This window comes from Oryx dammah, unplaced genomic scaffold (assembly GCF_014754425.2).
Source record: "Oryx dammah isolate SB20612 unplaced genomic scaffold, SCBI_Odam_1.1 HiC_scaffold_2, whole genome shotgun sequence".
Lineage (NCBI taxonomy): Eukaryota > Metazoa > Chordata > Mammalia > Artiodactyla > Bovidae > Oryx > Oryx dammah.
Genome location: NW_024070186.1, coordinates 104,182,499 through 104,200,212, shown reverse-complemented (window position 1 = coordinate 104,200,212; position 17,714 = coordinate 104,182,499). Strand labels below are relative to the sequence as shown.

At 36.6% G+C, this 17,714-nt stretch overlaps 1 protein-coding gene across 9 annotated transcripts in view; it reads left to right on the top strand.

The window, feature by feature from the left end:
- The window catches only part of BBX (BBX high mobility group box domain containing), a 290,065-nt gene that overhangs the window by 38,554 nt on the left and 233,797 nt on the right, over nucleotides 1–17,714 (top strand). The window contains exon 1 of one of the 9 annotated variants that reach the window (XM_040225305.1): nucleotides 17,471–17,691. The exons of 7 other annotated variants lie outside the window; for them this stretch is intronic. The gene's annotated coding sequence lies outside the window, so the exon portion shown is untranslated. Of the gene's footprint in view, nucleotides 1–17,470; nucleotides 17,692–17,714 lie in introns of those variants that run through there. One more of the 9 variants, XM_040225285.1, reaches the window with a different exon arrangement.

The window sequence follows — 17,714 nt, the reverse complement described above, 5'->3', positions numbered from 1 at the left end:
TTTGTGACCCTATGGACTATAGACTACCAAGCTCCTCTGTTCATGGGATTCTCCAGGCAAGCATACTGGAGTGGGTAGCCATGCCCTCCTCCAGGGGATCTTCCTGGCCCAAGTATCGAACTCACCTCTCTTACATCTCCTGGATTGGCAGGTGGGTTCTTTATCACTAGCACTATCTGGGAAGCCCTGAGAAAAGGCATAATGGCATGCAAATGTGGGTTTGTGTCTGGAAACCTAGTTATTCTGTTGAGTTGCAATTTGGCTTATTAAAGAGTTCTGGGAGAAAAGTCATTCCATATTGGTTTGAGGTCAGCTCTTTTTTGAAGCCAGGCAAGTGTCATTGAGGGTTTTTAATCTGGGAAGTAGTCAGAACTATATTTTAGAAAGATTAACAGCCTAATAAAATCGGTGAGGGACTTAGCTGGTGGTCCAGTGGTTAAGAGCCTGCTTTGCAATCCAGAGAACTTGGGTTCGATCCCTAGTCAGGGAACTAAGGTCCTACGTGCCAAAGGGCAACTAAGTCCATGTGGCTCAACTGCTGAGCCCATGTGCTCCAGAGCCCTTGCACTGCAATGAAAAAAGCCCATGTGTAGCAATGAAGACCCAGTGCAGCGACAAAAAGGAAAAAAGAAATATGGGTGAAATAGACATTTCATCAAAGAAGATAAGCGATGGCTACCAAGCTTGTGAAAAATACTCAGCGTTATTAGTTATTAGGGAAAATGCACACTAAAACCACAGTGAGATACCACTACTCATCTACGAAAATGGCTAAAATTAAAAAGACTGATTGTATCCAGTATAGAGAAACTAGAACTCACATAAACCACAGGTGGGAATGTAAAATGGTATAACTACTTTGAAAATAGTTTGGCAGTTTCTTAAAAAGTTAAACCTACATTTACCACTGATCTAGTCATTTTCCTCTTACAGTATTTATCCAAGTTAGAGAAAGATAAGTCCATACAAGGATGTGTACCTGAATGTTATAGTAGATTTATTTGTAATACCCAAAATATCCACCAACAAGTGAATGGTTAAAAAATGATGGTCTGTGCATACAAAGAACTATTATTCAGCAATAAAAAGGAAAGGACCATTGATTTACCCATCAGCACTGGTGAATCTCAAAATAATTATGCTTATTGAAAAACCTAGACCAAAACGAGTACATACTCTGTGATTCTGCTTACATGAAATTCTAAAAAATACAAACTAATCTAGAGTCACAAAACAGATAAGTGGTTCCTTCACAATGGGGAGAAGTAGAGAGAGGGTTTACAAAGGCACAAGAAAAAATTGGGGGTTGGATCATGGATGTGTTCATTATCTTGCAAGTGATGGTTCATAGGCGTATCAAATGTATCACACTGTCCAGTTCAAATATGTGCAATTGATTGTGTGTCAGTCACACCCAAATAAAAAAGGACATACAAAAGAAAAGAGAGAAAGATTGGTATGACCACATATATGTTGGGTGAGTTTCAGGAGGAGAAGCTGGAAATAAGCAGCAGTGAGTCAAGTCTGGAAGCCGTGAGTATACACAATAAACTGGGACCTGCCCTTGGCTATGGCAGTTAAACTGGAAAAGGAGAAATGGATAGACAAGATGCTATAGAAGAAGCAGTCCAGGAGTTAGAGGAGTAAGAGAGAGGAAGTCATGGAAGAAGCTGGCCAAGAGAATGCTGTGTTTTTTTCACCCCACAAATGAATGGAGCTTCTGTGATGGAGGGTGTTGATGGAGGGCGTGCAGCGAGATCACAGTTCAGGTTCAGGAACATGGAATATGGTAAGGGGCAACCATTGTGGAGATGTCAGGCAGGTAGCTGGAAATGTTGAAGTAAAATGCATGAATAGAGGTATAGATTTAGACTTCATTGTAGAGGCAATTATTGACATTGGTAAGAGAGGGCCAAACTCAGGTAGGGTTAAAGTTCTTGGTCTCTTAGCTTCTTGTTCAGTTTTTTAAATCCATTGACTCACATTGCCTCCAAGTGAATAATAAAGTTACATTTTGCATATTAAATTGAGAGAAAGTTAAACGTTTTGCTACTTTCTAACTTAGACTAGGGAATATAAAAGGGAAAATGGAGGAAAAAACCCCTGTCATGTTGGCAAAAGCAAATATACATATTTTCAGCTCTTCCTAAGTAGTAGTTTGACCTTGTATCGCCTGTCTTTTTTTTTTCCCAAAATAGGCATTTAAATAGTTTAGCTTAAAAATCTTTTTTTCTTGTTTCTGCTATGGCTTAGATATGGAAATAAATGGCAAAAATGTCAGCCAAGATACTATTAATAAGTAAAGTCACCTAGGAAGTAAGATTAAGATTTTATTCTTGTAAACCATGAGACTCAGATTTAGTTGCATTTCCAGTTGTTTAATTTAGATATGTGTGTGGTTAGTTACTTCAGAGGATGAAGTGAAGTCACTCAGTCCTGTTCGACTCTGTGACCCTGTGGGACTGTAGCCTGCCAGGCTCCTCCGTCCATGGGATTTTCCAGTCAAGAATACTGGAATGGGTTGCCATTTCCTTCTCCAGGTCTTCCCAACCCAGGAATTGAACCTGGGTCTCCCTCATTGTAGGCAGATGCTTTACCATGTGAGCCACCAGAGAATACAGTTACTTCAGAGAGATGTAAAAAGTCTGGTTAGTGGGGCTGCCACTCCAGTACTCCTGCCTGGAAAATCCCATGGATGGAGGAGCTTGGTAGGCCGCAGTCCATGGGGTCACTGGGAGTCGGACACGACTGAGTGACTTCACTTTCACTTTCCACTTTCATGCATCGGAGAAGGAAATGGCAACCCACTCCAGTGTTCCTGCCTGGAGAATCCCAGGGACGGGGGAACCTGGTGGGTTGCCATCTCTAGGGTCGCACAGAGTCGGACACGACTGAAGCGACTTAGCAGCAGCAGCAGAAGGGCATTATATGCTGTAGCTTGTTTGGACTCCTTATTCTGAGTCCAACTGTTTGTGATGTCAGAAAGCATTTCAACTTTTAAGGTCACTGCTTATTATTATTTAAAGGATGATTTCATAAGCCCAAAGTTCCTGGAACTTATTCTTGACCTAAGAGGGAAGAAGAATTTATACCAGAACAAGCCAATTGGACGTTCTGTTTTTCCAGAGGTAAAACTGGGCAATGAGATATCCCTCATCTCCAGCCACTGGATGCTAGTAATGCCATTCTCTTGAAGTGAAGTGGCTCAGTCGTGTCCACCTCTTGGTGACCCCATGGACTGTAGCCTACCACTCTCCTCCATCCATGGGATTTTCCAGGCAAGAGTACTGGAGTGGGTTGCAATTTCCTTCTCCAGAGGATCTTCCTGACTCAGGGATCCAACCCAGTTGTCCCACATTGTAGGCAGATGCGTTATCGTTTGCGCCACCAGGGAAGTCCTAGTCACGACCATAAATGTCTCTTAGAGTCAGTTACCTCGGGTTGAGAAACACTGTACTGATAACCTAAGCAGATCAAGCAAGAACATGAAAGTCTGCACATCCATTTACGAAACCAATTTCTTGAACACTCTGCTTGGAACAGATCCTAATTATGTAGAATCCATTCCAAATCAATGTACACTTTGATACAACTACTTAGGGAAACAATTTGTCAATATCTGGCAAAATTTGAGAAACAGCAGTTATATATCTAGTTATACCCTAGAGAAAGTTTCAAACATCTGCACTGGGATGTGTACAAGGATATTCATGGCAGAGTTGTTTTGTAATAGAGAAAATTGGAAGTAACATCATTGGATCAATCTCAGAAACAAAGTTGATAGACAAAAAACAAAACATAGAATAATTTTTACTTTATATCTTATGTGTTTATTTTAGAAAACACCTAAAACAATACTATATACATTGTTTAGCTCAGATTCATGACAGTGTTCACTTCTGAGGAGGAAGGGATGAAGACTAACGGGACCAAGGAGAGAAAAACGGAGAATGTCAATTTTATTTACATTATTTTATTTTTTTTAAAAGGGGTCAAGTATATACTACACAATGTTTTCAGTGGGTAGATACATGCGTATTTATTATCATTCTTTGCATTTTTCTTTTTTTTTCAAATGAAACCTTTATAAAAGAGATGTTTTATACTTGACCTTGTAAATTTATATTTTTGTTCATTATGAGATGCATTGAATTGTACCTTTTCCTGAAATACCTTTTAGCTATAGATTTAATTTTCAGTGTTATATTTGAAGAAAGTGATTGTGCTTTGTGCTGTTTCCTAGCCACATTTCCATGCACTAAGCCATGATTTCGTGATTCACTCTTGCACAAACATGTGTAGATCTTGATTCTCACACGTTGAAATAAACGCAGCTGTGTTTATTTCAGTAAGATTACATTCAAATAAACACACATGTGATCCCTCATGAGCGTGAACCCATAAAACACTTGTTGATTTGGTTCTGAAATTTTGTGTTCAAATAAACACACTTGTTTTAAGGGAAGTTTCGCTTTACTAAAATGTTCATGCTTCGAACATGTGTTTTTAGTAGGCAGATGTGGACATGAGTGTCTAAAAAGAATAATAGGTCTTTAGAGTTTATCACTGCTTTAGACAAATGCAGGGCTTATTTAATGGGCTACTTTTTAATATGCTGGTAGTTGTCCTAGGTTTGTAAGTAATCAATATCACGTTTTGGATAATCCATTCATTTTATTTTTAATTATTTATTTTTGGTCATGCTGCATGGTTCTCATGATCCTAGTTCCCAGATCAGGGATTGAACCAGGCCCACAGCAGTGAAATCTCTTGAGTCCTAACCATTGGACCACCAGGGAACTGCTGTGATTCATGTATTCTTGACAGGTTAACTGAATGTAATAGCATTTTAAGTAAAGTATATCTCATGTTAAAAATATTTGTGAGTATATTTTTAAAAATGTAAATGATAAATTAAAAAGGGAAAGAGCTGTTTATATTCTGGAAACTGCTTATTGACTAGTTAAGGCCGTTTGTGACCATAGGGGCCCATCTCTGACTTCTCAAGGCCCAGGGAACTTGCCTAAGACCTCTGTGAAGCACAGTATATCTTTCAGCTCCTCCTCTCAGGATCAGACATAAGGTGCTATCCTCCATTTGGTGCCACAATGGATAAATATCTCAAAGCCTGCAATTCTTTCATTAAACCCTCATTTTCTGGTCAGTCATTGCTGGATTTGATCTTTTAGGTATTTCTATCCAGGTATTTCAGAAGGGTAAATAATCTTTATGTGCATAAATTCCTTAAATACAAACTACTATAGAGAAAATAAAATTTTATAAAGTTTCAGAGGTTAATGTTTCTATTTCAGAGGTAATGTATGAGTACATTTTTTCTTTTCCAAACCCCATACATTTTAGAATATATATAGTCCTATTTTATTTTTCCTATTGTTTACTAACTTCTGAAGTTATTTAAATTTAAAATGAGAGGTGTTTTATTAGTAGTTACTTGCTGGCGTACCTGTTTAGAGCCTTGTCTCTTTCTTTCCAGAAAGGAAGCTTCATGAGAACAGATCTCTTTGTTTTGTTTGCTCCATATACCTCATGCTCGAAACAGGGTTGGACACATATTAAACACTCAATAAATGTTTGTGAATGAATGGCTTCTGAGAGAATAAAAGATAAGAACAGATTTCCTTTTGACTTTCATTCCTAGTTTTAACATTTTGTCATCCACTCCACCAAGTCCCCAAGCTAGCTACTTTATCAATTTGGTGTGTTTTCTTTCAACTTTGCTTATAATGTAATTTCCCAGGGGACACTGACAGTTTTTATATGTGTTAACTTTGTCCGTCTTTTCCCTCTTGTCTTTTCTTTCCTTCTTTAAGAGGGTCTTTCCTACCCCAGTGTCATTGATACACTCCCTTGTATATGTTCTTATCCTTGTATTTGTTTGATTCTCTTGTTTAAGCCTTTGAAAAAAATCTGTCTGCAATTTATTGTTAATGTTGTGAGGTAGCGATGGATCTTTTTACTTCTCTTCTCCCGGCCCCCGCTCCCCAACACATACACACACATTTACACAGAGGTAATCTGTGGAATACTGTGCGCTGTAACTAATTTGAAATGCTTTAATCGTGTACAAATATTTTAGAACTTAAATATTGTGTTCTATTTCTATGGAAATAATAGGTTGAATTATATAGCTTTATAATACTTCTCTTACTAGTTTATTAGTTTGTCAGTTTATTCTCTTGGATATTCTGACTAATGAGTGATAGTTGTGTCACTTTGTCCAGTGTTTTCTTTTGCCCATTTTTCTTTCTTTCGTTTTTGCTTTTGGTTAATGCATTGGCTAGTACCTCTGATAATGCTGATTACACATGGTGATAGTGTATATCCTTTTTTTAAAAAAAATATTTATGTATTATTTGGCTGTGCCAGGTCTTAGTTGCAGCGTGTGGGATCTAGCTTCCTGACCTGGAATTGAACTGGGCCCCTTGCATTGAGAGCTTGGAGTCTTAGCCATTGGACCACCAGGAAAGTCCCTGAACATCCTTTTTTGTTGTATATTTACATATTTTAATGCATCTAATATTTGACTACTATGAATACTATTTTCTGTGTCCTTCTTCTTGGTCTCTGATTCTGCTGGCTTCTCTTCTTAGATTTTTTTTTTTTTTAATCAGATTAAGGAAATTCTCTCCTATTCTTGGCTGAGAAATTATATCATGAGTGTATGGTAAAGTAACTTGTTGACCTGCTCATCTCATTTTCTTCTTTTATTCTCTTAATGTAATGAATTGCATTAATATATTTTCTGATGCCAGTCATCCTTACATTTCTGGGCTAACCTCTATTTGATGTTATTCTTTTCATACACTGTTTTATTCTATTTTTAAATTTTACTGAAGAATTTTACATCTACTTTGAAGTATGATGGAACACTAATTTTTCTTTTCTTTGCCCCTCTTACCTGGTTCTTGAATGGGGTTAAGTGAGCCTCAGCTCCTATAAAACCGCCTCAGGCTCGTGCCTTTCTTAAGGATGCAGACCTTTAGCCAATTGCTTTAATTTTTTTTACTTTGGTTACTGTGGTGTTGGTTTTTTTGCTTGTTCTTTGCTAAGTTTTGATAGTTTATATTTTGTTATAAAGCCATCTATTTCATATAGACTTCAAAGTTTTTTCATATAAAATTTTTTGTTTGCTTATAATGTTTAATTTTTTCTGTCTCTAGTTTTTCATGTGTGTTTATTAACTTTTGTTCAAATTAATTTTTTTTGTTCTGTTTTCTAGTGCTTGTTTTGAAATAATTCATTTATTTTCAGATTTAATGGTTCTGTAAAATATTGTTTGTTGCACTGTTTGCAGTGATTACCATTTTGATGGCATCTTACAGGTTATTTTACATAGTGTGGTCATTGTCCATTTGAAATATTAAAAAAAAAGCATTTTAATTTGCTGTTTAACTAATCACTACTTTTAGAAACAGAGTTTAAAATTCCTGATTAAATTTTTTTGGCTGTCATTTTATTACCAGTTTCTTTTTCTGCATATTCTTTTTTTAGTCTTAAAATTGATCTGCAGTTAATTTACAATGTTGTGTTAGTTTCAGGTGTATAATCACTTGAAGAAAGTGATTCAATTATATACACACAAAAATACTCTTTTTTAGATTCTTTTCCATTATAGGTTATTACAAGATACTGAGTATCTTACCTGTGCTATAGAGTAGGTCCTTGTTTATTTTATATATAGCAGTGTATATATGTTTATCTTAAATTCCTGATTTATCTATTTATTTTATTGATTGATTGATTTCACATCTTAACTGTATTTAGGTTAGTGAATGTGGCCTGCAGGATAACACTGTTTAAGAATTGTTAATTTACCTTTTGATGATCAGTCTCTGGGATGTTTCACATCTTCAAAAAGAATGTGATTTCTTTTTATGTGGAGTCCAGAATGTTACCTATAAAATACCTGTTTAAGTTAATATTATATCTGTTGGGTTAATTTGAATGTATCATTCCTATCCTTTATAGCATTATTTATTTTTCTTTTACTTCATCTGTTATTTTCTGAGAGGAGTACTTTAAAGACTCTCAGTGTGATTGTGATTTGCTAATTTCTGCTATTTAAAATTTTTTTCTTTTTATATTTAAAACACTATGTTGTTAAATGTATAAGAACTAGTGACTATTATTCTCTTGGAAGGTTATTCTTTTTAGCAATGTAGATATTTTCTTTTTCCCTTTTAATGATTTTTCTTTAATTTTTTTGTCTAGTGTCATTGTGTTATATGTACTTTCTCTTTTCACTTGCCTGCTATATAGTTTCATATCCCTGACTTTTAACACTTCACGTGTCATTTTGTCTTAGGTGTATCTATTACGGATGTGTACATAGATTTTTATTTATTAATTTAGTCTGAGCATATCTCTGATGGTGTGTTTATATTTATTGTAACTTGTAACTGGTAATTTCTTTATATTACCCTCTCTTTGTTTCTGTTTTCCAGACTCATTGGAATGATCACATTTTTATTCTTTATTTGCTCTGCTAGTTTGAATAGCATACATTTCTTTCCTACTTTGTGATCATTTTTGTTTATTTCCTTCAGTTTTATTTATATATATTTGGTGTGTAGCTCTGTGTAAGTTTAAGGTGTATAGCATTAATGATTTGCTTTATATGTACTGTGAAATGTTTATTACAGTAAGTTTGCATGCTAAGTCACTTTAGTCATGTCCAACTCTTTGTGACCCCATGGACTGTAGCCTGCCAAGATCCTCTGTCCATGGGATTTCCCAGGCAAGAATACTAAAGTGGGTTGCCATTCCTTCTCTAGGGCATCTTTCCGACCCAGGGATCGAACTCGCGTCTCTTATGTATACCTGCATTGGCAGGTGGGTTCTCTAACACTAGCACTACCTGTAAGTTTAGTTAACTGCATGTCAGTCATTTCATGTAGATTCCCTCCACATCACCCCTCCCCTTGCCCAAAGGGAAAAAAAAAACGTTATTTCCTTGTGATGAGAACTTTTAAGATTTACTCTCTTAGCATCTTTCAAATATACCATATAGCAGTGTTAACTAGACATCATGCTGTACATTATATCCCCAGTACTTACAACTGGAAGTCTATCTTTTCATTCTCTTCATTCAGTTCCCCCACTTGCGCAGTAAATTTTTTAACACATGTATTTAAGCATGTTTTTCTTAGAGTGTCTGGAGTTAAAGGTATCTGTTTAATACCTTTTCTCTGAACAAAAGAAGAATTTAAGCTTGCTCTTCGTTCCCCCCAATTCTCTGTTTTCAGCCTTTTAGGTTGAGAAAGACAAGTTTCCTTCTAAATTATTATTAAAAGCGGAAGGTTGATGTCTCTTTTGTGGATAAGTCTTTTCTCTTTTTTCTGTTAATTTTAGAGATTTTTGCTTTATCCTTGTTAGTAAGAATTTCTCTTCCATGTGTTTCATAAGTTTTTGTTTTTTATTTATCCAAATTGGCACTCAGTGAGTGACTCCATTCAATGTGAAACTATGCGTTTGGAATCAATGTTCATAATCTTCGATTATGTAAAATTCTCTAATACTCTGTTTTCAGATATTGCCTCTCTTTCACTCTTTAGTCTCCCCTCTTGGAATTGCTAATAGATAGTGAAAATCAGGTCTGTCCTCTGTCTGAAAACTTTTTCTTTTTTTAACCTTTTATTTCGTTATCCTTTTGCATTCTGAAGAAATCTTTGGCCCAGGTTTGAGCTTACTAACTCATTCTTCAGTGGTATTCTTTTAGTGATGTCCTGCTTTTCATATTCAGCCTTCTATTTCACTAAATACATTTTTCATTTCCAAATTATCCAGAGTTTCATTTCCAGGATCCAGAGTTCTTTTTGTATACATCCAAATGATTTTGAAGCACCAGTAAAGTATACGTCTGATACCAGCATATGGCTTCCAGCAAATACACAGACCTGTTTTCAGATCTTGTTTTCCTACCAGTTAACTGTGTCATGGCTGGTTACTTGATGCCTCTATTTAAGCTTCGATTTTCTGGCAAAATTGTGATTAAAGTATCACTGTGTTATCTTGATGTGGAGATGAAACTTGTAATAAATAATATTACCTAACGTGTATAGATACTACATGCCAGGAACTGTACTAGGTTATTTTACTCCCAACTGTTATTTTCAACAAACCTAAGAAAATATCCTAAATATGATAGTTTCATATATCTTATTCCCCTGAAAGCAGCTGATGATGATGTTCTACTTGTTGAAGTTCATTGCCCTAAGCAAATCTTTGATGTCTGGTTCTGCTAGCTTCTCAAACTTAACCAAGTAAACAGTATTTTTAAGAGAGGAATGTTTGGCCTACCTTTGATTGTGTTTTTTGTTCAGAGTAATTTCTTTTTCATCTCCCTTTCAGTGTTTCATCCTACCCCCATTCAGTGTTTCGTCCCTGTGTGTGTGCGAATGCATCATTTAATCCAATTGCTAGGATCTGTTAGTTGAGCTACCTACCACTGGTGCAGTTTCTTTCCTGTTTGCCATTCACTGTGCAGGGCATTTGCTCTGTCTGAAAGAATAAGGTATTTATTTTGTGAAGAAATCATTTAGCAACATACTATGAAAGGGTAAATAAAGGTTATGGGAAATTATATCATGCTAGACTAGGAGACTGAAAATATTACCCAGAAAGTACACTGCCTTCTTTAAGGTACTTAGAATGGTACAGTTATTGCTGAACCAGAACCTCTGTGTGCTGGTGATGACCTCTGAAACTGTTGCCTGAACTTTATGAAATTGCAATATTCAGCTGGTCCTTTCTTCTCAACCATTCCTACTGAAAGGATTTTTGACACTTGTTTATTTTTTTAAATAAGAGCAAATAAATTAAAACTCACTTAATACATTGTCTTCAGATAATTAGTGCCCATATTTTTTTTTAAATAAGAGCAAATAAATAAAACTCACTTAATACATTGTCTTCAGACAATTAGTGCCCATCAACGGGCTAGTTTACTGAGATTGTTACCCTTCAAAAAAGCCAAACATGCCTGAAATGGCTTGGAGATTTTCATATGTTGACAAGTAAATTCTCAGTGTCTCAACATCCTTTCTTTGTAATCTTCTGATCATTAATATGTTTACAAATTCTTTTTTTAAAAAAAGTTAAAATTACCATCAATGTGTATAATCATTTCAGTGTTTTAATGACTGAGCTCTGAATGAATAAATGAACAAATGTGTAAACAGAGCAATTTTTCAAAGTAACATTTAAATGATCAGCTATTGAGATAAACGATTATATTTACTGAAGTATGACTAGGAAAGCTAAATTTGGGGGGAAATATAATGATTTATATTAAGAGGCCCATTGTATAAAACAACAAAAATTCCTTAAGTGATGTTATTAAATGAGCCACACTGTTAATTCTGAATTCAAAAGAAGTCAGTGCCTTTAATTTACTCTCAACATACCAATTCATGTTTTTTTGGTTTATTTTAAAATTGTGAGTAAATATGCAACTCATATGTATGCTCCGTCGTTCTGTAGTGTTTGACTCTTTGTAACCCTATGGATGGATTGTAGCCCTCCAAGCTCTATCTATCCATGGGATTTCCTAGGGAAGAATATTTGAGTGGGTTGCCATTTCCTCCTCCAGGGAATCTTTCCAACCCAGGGATTGAACCCACATCTCCTGCACTGTAGGCAGATTCTTTACCACTGAGCCACTGGGAAAGCCCAGGCAACTCTTATTCTAATTTTTAATATTATCTCAATTTAGTTATTGAAAGATTGGCCAAATAAAAGCAATTAAAAGATTCTATTCAATCTTATATCCATATTATAGGAATAAGGTCATATTCACAATAACTAGCCTACATTTGCAGCTGTTTTCAGTGTTTCACAGTTTTGTTTCTTTAATAGTGGTCAGCTTAGTCTCTCAGTCATGTCTGACTCCTTGCGACCCCATGAACTGCAGCACGCCAGGCCTCCCTGTCCATCACGAACTCCCAGAATCCACCCAAACCCATGTCCATTGAGTCAATGATGCCATCCAACCATCTCATCCTCTGTTGTTCCCTTCTCCTCTTGCCATCAGTCTTTCCCAGCATCAGGGTCTTTTCAAATGAATCACCTCTTGGCATCAGGTGGCCAAAGTATTGGAATTTAAGCTTCAACATCAGTCCTTCTAATGAACATCGAGGACTGATCTCCTTTAGAATGGACTGGCTGGTTCTCCTCGCAGTCCAAGAGACTCTCAAGAGTCTTCTCCAACACCACAGTTCAAAAGTATCAATTCTTCGGTGCTCAGCTTTCTTTATAGTCCAACTCTCACATCCATACATGACCATTGGTAAAACCATAACCTTGACTAGATGGACCTTTGTTGACAAAGTAATGTCTCTGCTTTTGAATATGCTATCTAGATTGGTCATAACTTTCCTTCCAAGGAGTAAGTGTCTTTTAATTTCATGGCTGCAATCACCATCTGCAGTGATTTTGGAGCCCAGAAAAATAAAGTCAGCCACTGTTTCCACTGTTTCCCCATCTATCTGCCATGAAGTGATGGGACTGGATGCCATGATCTTAGTTTCCTGAATGTTGAGCTTTAAGCTCACTTTTTCACTCTCCTCTTTCACTTTCATCAAGAGGCTCTTTAGTTCTTCTTCACTTTCTGCCATAAGGGTGGTGTCATCTGCATATCTGAGGTTATTAATATTTCTCCTGGCAATCTTGATTCCAGCTTGTTTGCTTCCTCCAGTCCAGCATTTCTCATGATGTACTCTGCATATAAGTTAAATAAGCAGGGTGACAACATACAGCCTTGACGTACTTAATAGTGTACATAGATCAAATCGAAACAACAACAAAAAAGACTCAAATATGTTATTTCTTATGGAGATTAAGAAGCATTCTTCTTGAAGATTTATTAGTCATGTAATAACTTTGTATAAACTCAAAATTTCTTGAGCTACAAATAATAAATTTATGAAAATATTATATAGGCTTTAAAAATGAAGCTATAGGTTTAACATAGTTACAGTTTTATTAATTTTTCAGTAGATTAAAGAAGAAATACACAGTTTTGGTTTTCTGGGACATTTTAAATTTCCTAATTTAAAATCTCTCTCATTTTCTTCATAAATACAGTAGCATTTTTTCAGCTTACCTGTCCCCACTTTTGGTTTGGAAAATACATGTGGGTAATAAAAATAACTCGATAGCTATCATTGATTGAACACTCATTATGATAAGGCAGTATGGTTTCAAGGATATATCACTTACTCTTGCCAAAAACTGGTGGTAGGAATTACAAACATCTCTGTTTTATAAATGAGAAAATTGAGATCTGGAGGATTAAGTAACTTATCCATGATCACATAGTCCTAATAGAGGACTCCAGATTCAAACCCACCATTCTTTTACTCACAAGATAACATTATATTAAGTTGTAATTGATCATAGGTTATTCCACTCTTCTTTGTAATATAGCATCTTTAGATCTTTCGAGAAATGTGATTTCAAATCATATGTATCTTTAATAATCATCTGTTAAAACTTAATAATCATCTGTTAAAACTGCTCGTTGGAAATTCTGAAGAATAAAGGATCACACCATAAATATTTTGGTTATTCTAACAGCACATATCACACATAATAGCCTGCAGTAATTATTTGTTGAAATAAAGAAAATTCCTCATTGGGAGCTTAATGAATAAAAATGGGTAAAAAGATGTGTGACAGTGTTTAAAAATTCAGTTCTCAAGTCATCATTATTAATGTGATTCAGAGATGAAAACTGAGTGCTTAAGAATATCTCTTCATAACAGTGTAAAGCAACTATAATAAAAATTTAATTAAAAAAAAAAAGAATATCTCTTGGCGCCTTGTTCTGGTGTCCTTCCGTATTTCAAAAATACAGTTATTTTTCAGAAAGAATGACTCAAGGCTGTAGAGGGCAGTGTAAACCAACTCAAGTGGACTCTGGTTAGAGAAGTGCTGTAATAGTTGCTGTGGTTCATATATCCAAATAGGTTTTAACATCCCAACTATCTGACCACTGTTAGAATTATCTCAGACTTAAAAATAGAGAAGGATAAATGAAAAGTGTATTATAACCAAAGAATTACATAAATCCACAGAGTGCTGGCAGTTAGACATACAGTTTCTATCCTTGTAAACTCTAGTGGAAAAACCAGGACTATTAGCTGTATAATCTAGGCCTAAAAACATTTTTGTCTCAGTGAACTTGATAAAAGTTTCTCGTAAAGAATTTTCTCTCCTCTTTAGTTGTCTAAATAAACAACTTGAATAAAAAATAGTAACACCCTCAGCTGCCCTCTCGCTTCCTCCCCCACCACTTTATAAAGACATAGACTATTTAGTTGTGTACCCAATTATGCACTATACTAAATTTTAAAAATATTTAACATCAATTTGGATTTATTTGGCATTCTCTCATTCTGTTGCCAGTATTTCTGAACAGTTTGGTTTTCCAGGGTTTCCTTGATTTTATCACTCTCCTGGTGAATAAGATGTTTGGAATTATATTTTGCAATGAGTGACACAGAGTTTCATTTAGGAAAAGAAACACCCCAAACCTCTTGACTCACAAATATTTCAGTTTTTGGCAAAGTTGCCACCAGTGTTGCCTATACTGACCATCTGATGGATATAGATGTTTGTATTCTGAACAAATACCATACTGGTTTGTGTTAGTTATAATGCTCATTTTTATAGAAATACTGTATCATTTGCCCATTTCTCTTAACTTTCTGGTTTTGTCTTTAGGTAAATGCAATTTCCATGGATGAAAATTTCATAAGTAACAATCATATCTTTAATAACTGCAGACACAGTACTTGGTCATTCATTGTACTGATCTCACTGGGTAATTCTGTCTAATTTAAATAATTTTAATAGGCATATAGTCCTTGAGTAACGTAATATCTCCAAAGTTAATATAAATGAAAAAGCAAGTTTTCTAAACGTAAAATAATGAATCTTGTATGCCAGAAATTAGAGAAGTTCTGACTTCAAATTTTTCTATTGTACGTTTGACCATTTAAAATGTGATGAAAGCTAATAGATGTATAGTTCAGAAAAACGAACTTTATATTTTTAGATCTCATTCATATTTTCATTTGACTTTCAGAACAGCCTGTAGTAGACTCAGGGTTGCCATTGTTATCTTTGTAGATGTGGGGAAACTGAGGCTCAGACAATTTGAGGGATGTGCTGAAGTTGAGGTAGCTGGCAAATCATAATGCTTCAGTTGGAATCCAGTCCTGCCTATGGTGTTTGCGTAGAATTAAATGGCTATTTTATGGTTTTGTTGGCTTATACTTAGGTGATTTCTTCAGTACATTTAAGAATCAGGTAGTAATGTTAGTCTGTTAGTCACTCAGCTGTGTCTGACTCTTTGTGACCCCATGAACTGGAGCCCACCAGGCTCCTCTGTCCATGGGATTCTCCAGGCAAGAATACTGGAGTGGGTTGCCATTCCTCCTCCAGGGGATCTTCCTGACCCAGGGATCAAACCCAGGTCTCCTGCATTGCAGGCAGATTCTTTACCATCTGAGCTTCAGGGAAGCCCCAAAGTTATGAATCAGACACTACCCATAATTTGTAATTTAAACTTTATTGGCCTCATTAATTCACTAACTTAAGAGGCAGTTTCTAGTTTTCGGTTTTGCTTTAGTTACAGGTCAACATTCTGAGGTTTGATGTACCTACTTACCTATTTATGCATCTAGTTCTTTTTACCCTCTGAATTTTGTTTTATTATTAGGGTCTTGTGTCTTTGTTTCAAGGGACCAACCAAAGCTTACCTTATGACTTATTTATTCTCTTAAAGCTCTTTATGGGCTTCCGCTGTGGCTCAGCTGGTAAAGAATTTGCCCACAGTGTGAGAGATCTGGGTTCGATCCCTGGGTTGGGAAGATCCCCTGGCGAAGGGAAAGGCTACCCACTCCAGTATTCTGGCCTGGAGAATTTCATGGATTCTATAGTCCTTGGGATCACAAAGAGTCGGACATGACTGAGGGACTTTCACTTTCACTTTTCAAGGCTCTTTATGAACATTAAATCATAAGAAGATATTGATTATTTTACTCTGAAAGGCACGTAAAGTTTGTTGACATAAATCCCGTTAATTAAAATACTAAAAAGGCACACCTGTAGGAAGTAAAGCATTGTGTGGTACTGTTGGTGTGGGTGAAGCACAACGTGATTTCACCTAGCAAAAAAGTAAATGAACATTTTAAGTTTTTAAAATTTATCAAAACAATATTTTCCAATGAAAACTAGTAGGAACAGAGGAAGGATTGGTAGATAAAGGCGTCCTACTTCTGTCTTCCTAGGAGAGGAATTGAGGCTCTAGACAAGTTACTTAAACTCTGTAAACCTCCGTTTCCTCATCTTTAAAGTGGGATAATAATAGTACATGTTGCATTGACTTTTGAGAGAAATAGTGAGGTAAAACATATAAATGCTTTCTTGGCATATGGTATTCTCTAAGTAATTGATAGTAATAGCAATAGCACTTATTGCTGCAGTAATCTTCAGTGAAATCAATTCCTGGTGAAAGTTCAGTAGTAGCAAAAGGAGTGGAAAGGAAAGATCAAATGAGTGAAGAATAGATAAGGAAACTCCCTGAGGGCTTAGCCGCTGGTATGATGTGGGTGTTGAAGTTTAGGGGGTGCCAGGGTGACTGATTGGTCAAGCATAGAGGCTGTTAAAAGAGATGGTGTTGTCCCTTACCCCAGGAACATAGAATTTCAAAGAAACATCATTAAGACAAAGTGGTAGGTAAAAAAAAAAAAAAAGCTCTGGGTAACTTTTGTTTTTATTGAACAAGACTTTTAAATAAATTTGTATTTCATATTCACCATTTTAAAATGCTGCTAAATGAAGTGACTTTTGTTATTCTCCTGTGTGAGTAATTCAAGTGTTCGTACTTATTTGTTGGGCTAGTGAATGGCAAAATTTCTGTCATTGCCTCTATTTGAAAGACTCGGCTCTTCTTTAAGATAAACAGTATCTAGAAGCATGGCCAGGTACATTCACTGCACTGTGAGAGGAGGGGGAGAGGAGTCAGGAAGCATGTAGGTGGGAAGGTTTCCTGTTTCCAGGCAACAGCGAGGAGCTCCAGAGGGAAAGCAACTTGAATATAAATTCATTCAGGAGAGGACATTTTACCACACTGCTTTCTAGCCGGTGGGGACGCAGACTTGATTCTGGAAAAGAGGGTGGGGTTTAAACTTCATTTGTCAACGGGTAAACTTACTGGAAACCGATTTCTCTTCAGGTTTTGTGTGTACCAAAGATATCACGTACAGGTTAGAATTTTAGAGTGTTGAAAACAGTGGCGGCCCCCTGCGTGTTTGCCTCCTTTCTCCTTCTCCCGGAGCACAGGGACGTTGGGCGGCTTCATCGCCCCGTCCGTGGGCTGCTGAGAGCAGAGAGGCTCTTGGCCTTAAAGCGGCGCTTTCCCCGCCTGCCTCCATCTGCAGGAAGGAGGGAGAAGCACAGCACCCTCGCTCGCGGGGAGGTGCTTCCTCCTCGGGGCTCCTCCAGAGCAGACGGCAAGAGCCCCTCCTGCGCCTCGGGCCTCGGGCCTCAGGGAGTGCGGGCTGGTCGCGGCTCCTGGCGTCGTCCTGGCCCCTGAAATGCAGGAGAGGGGAGTGGCTTTGCAAGAGTGGAAGACGCGCCTGCTGGAGGAAGCTACCTGATGGGGTGGGTTAATCTCTAGGGTTTTG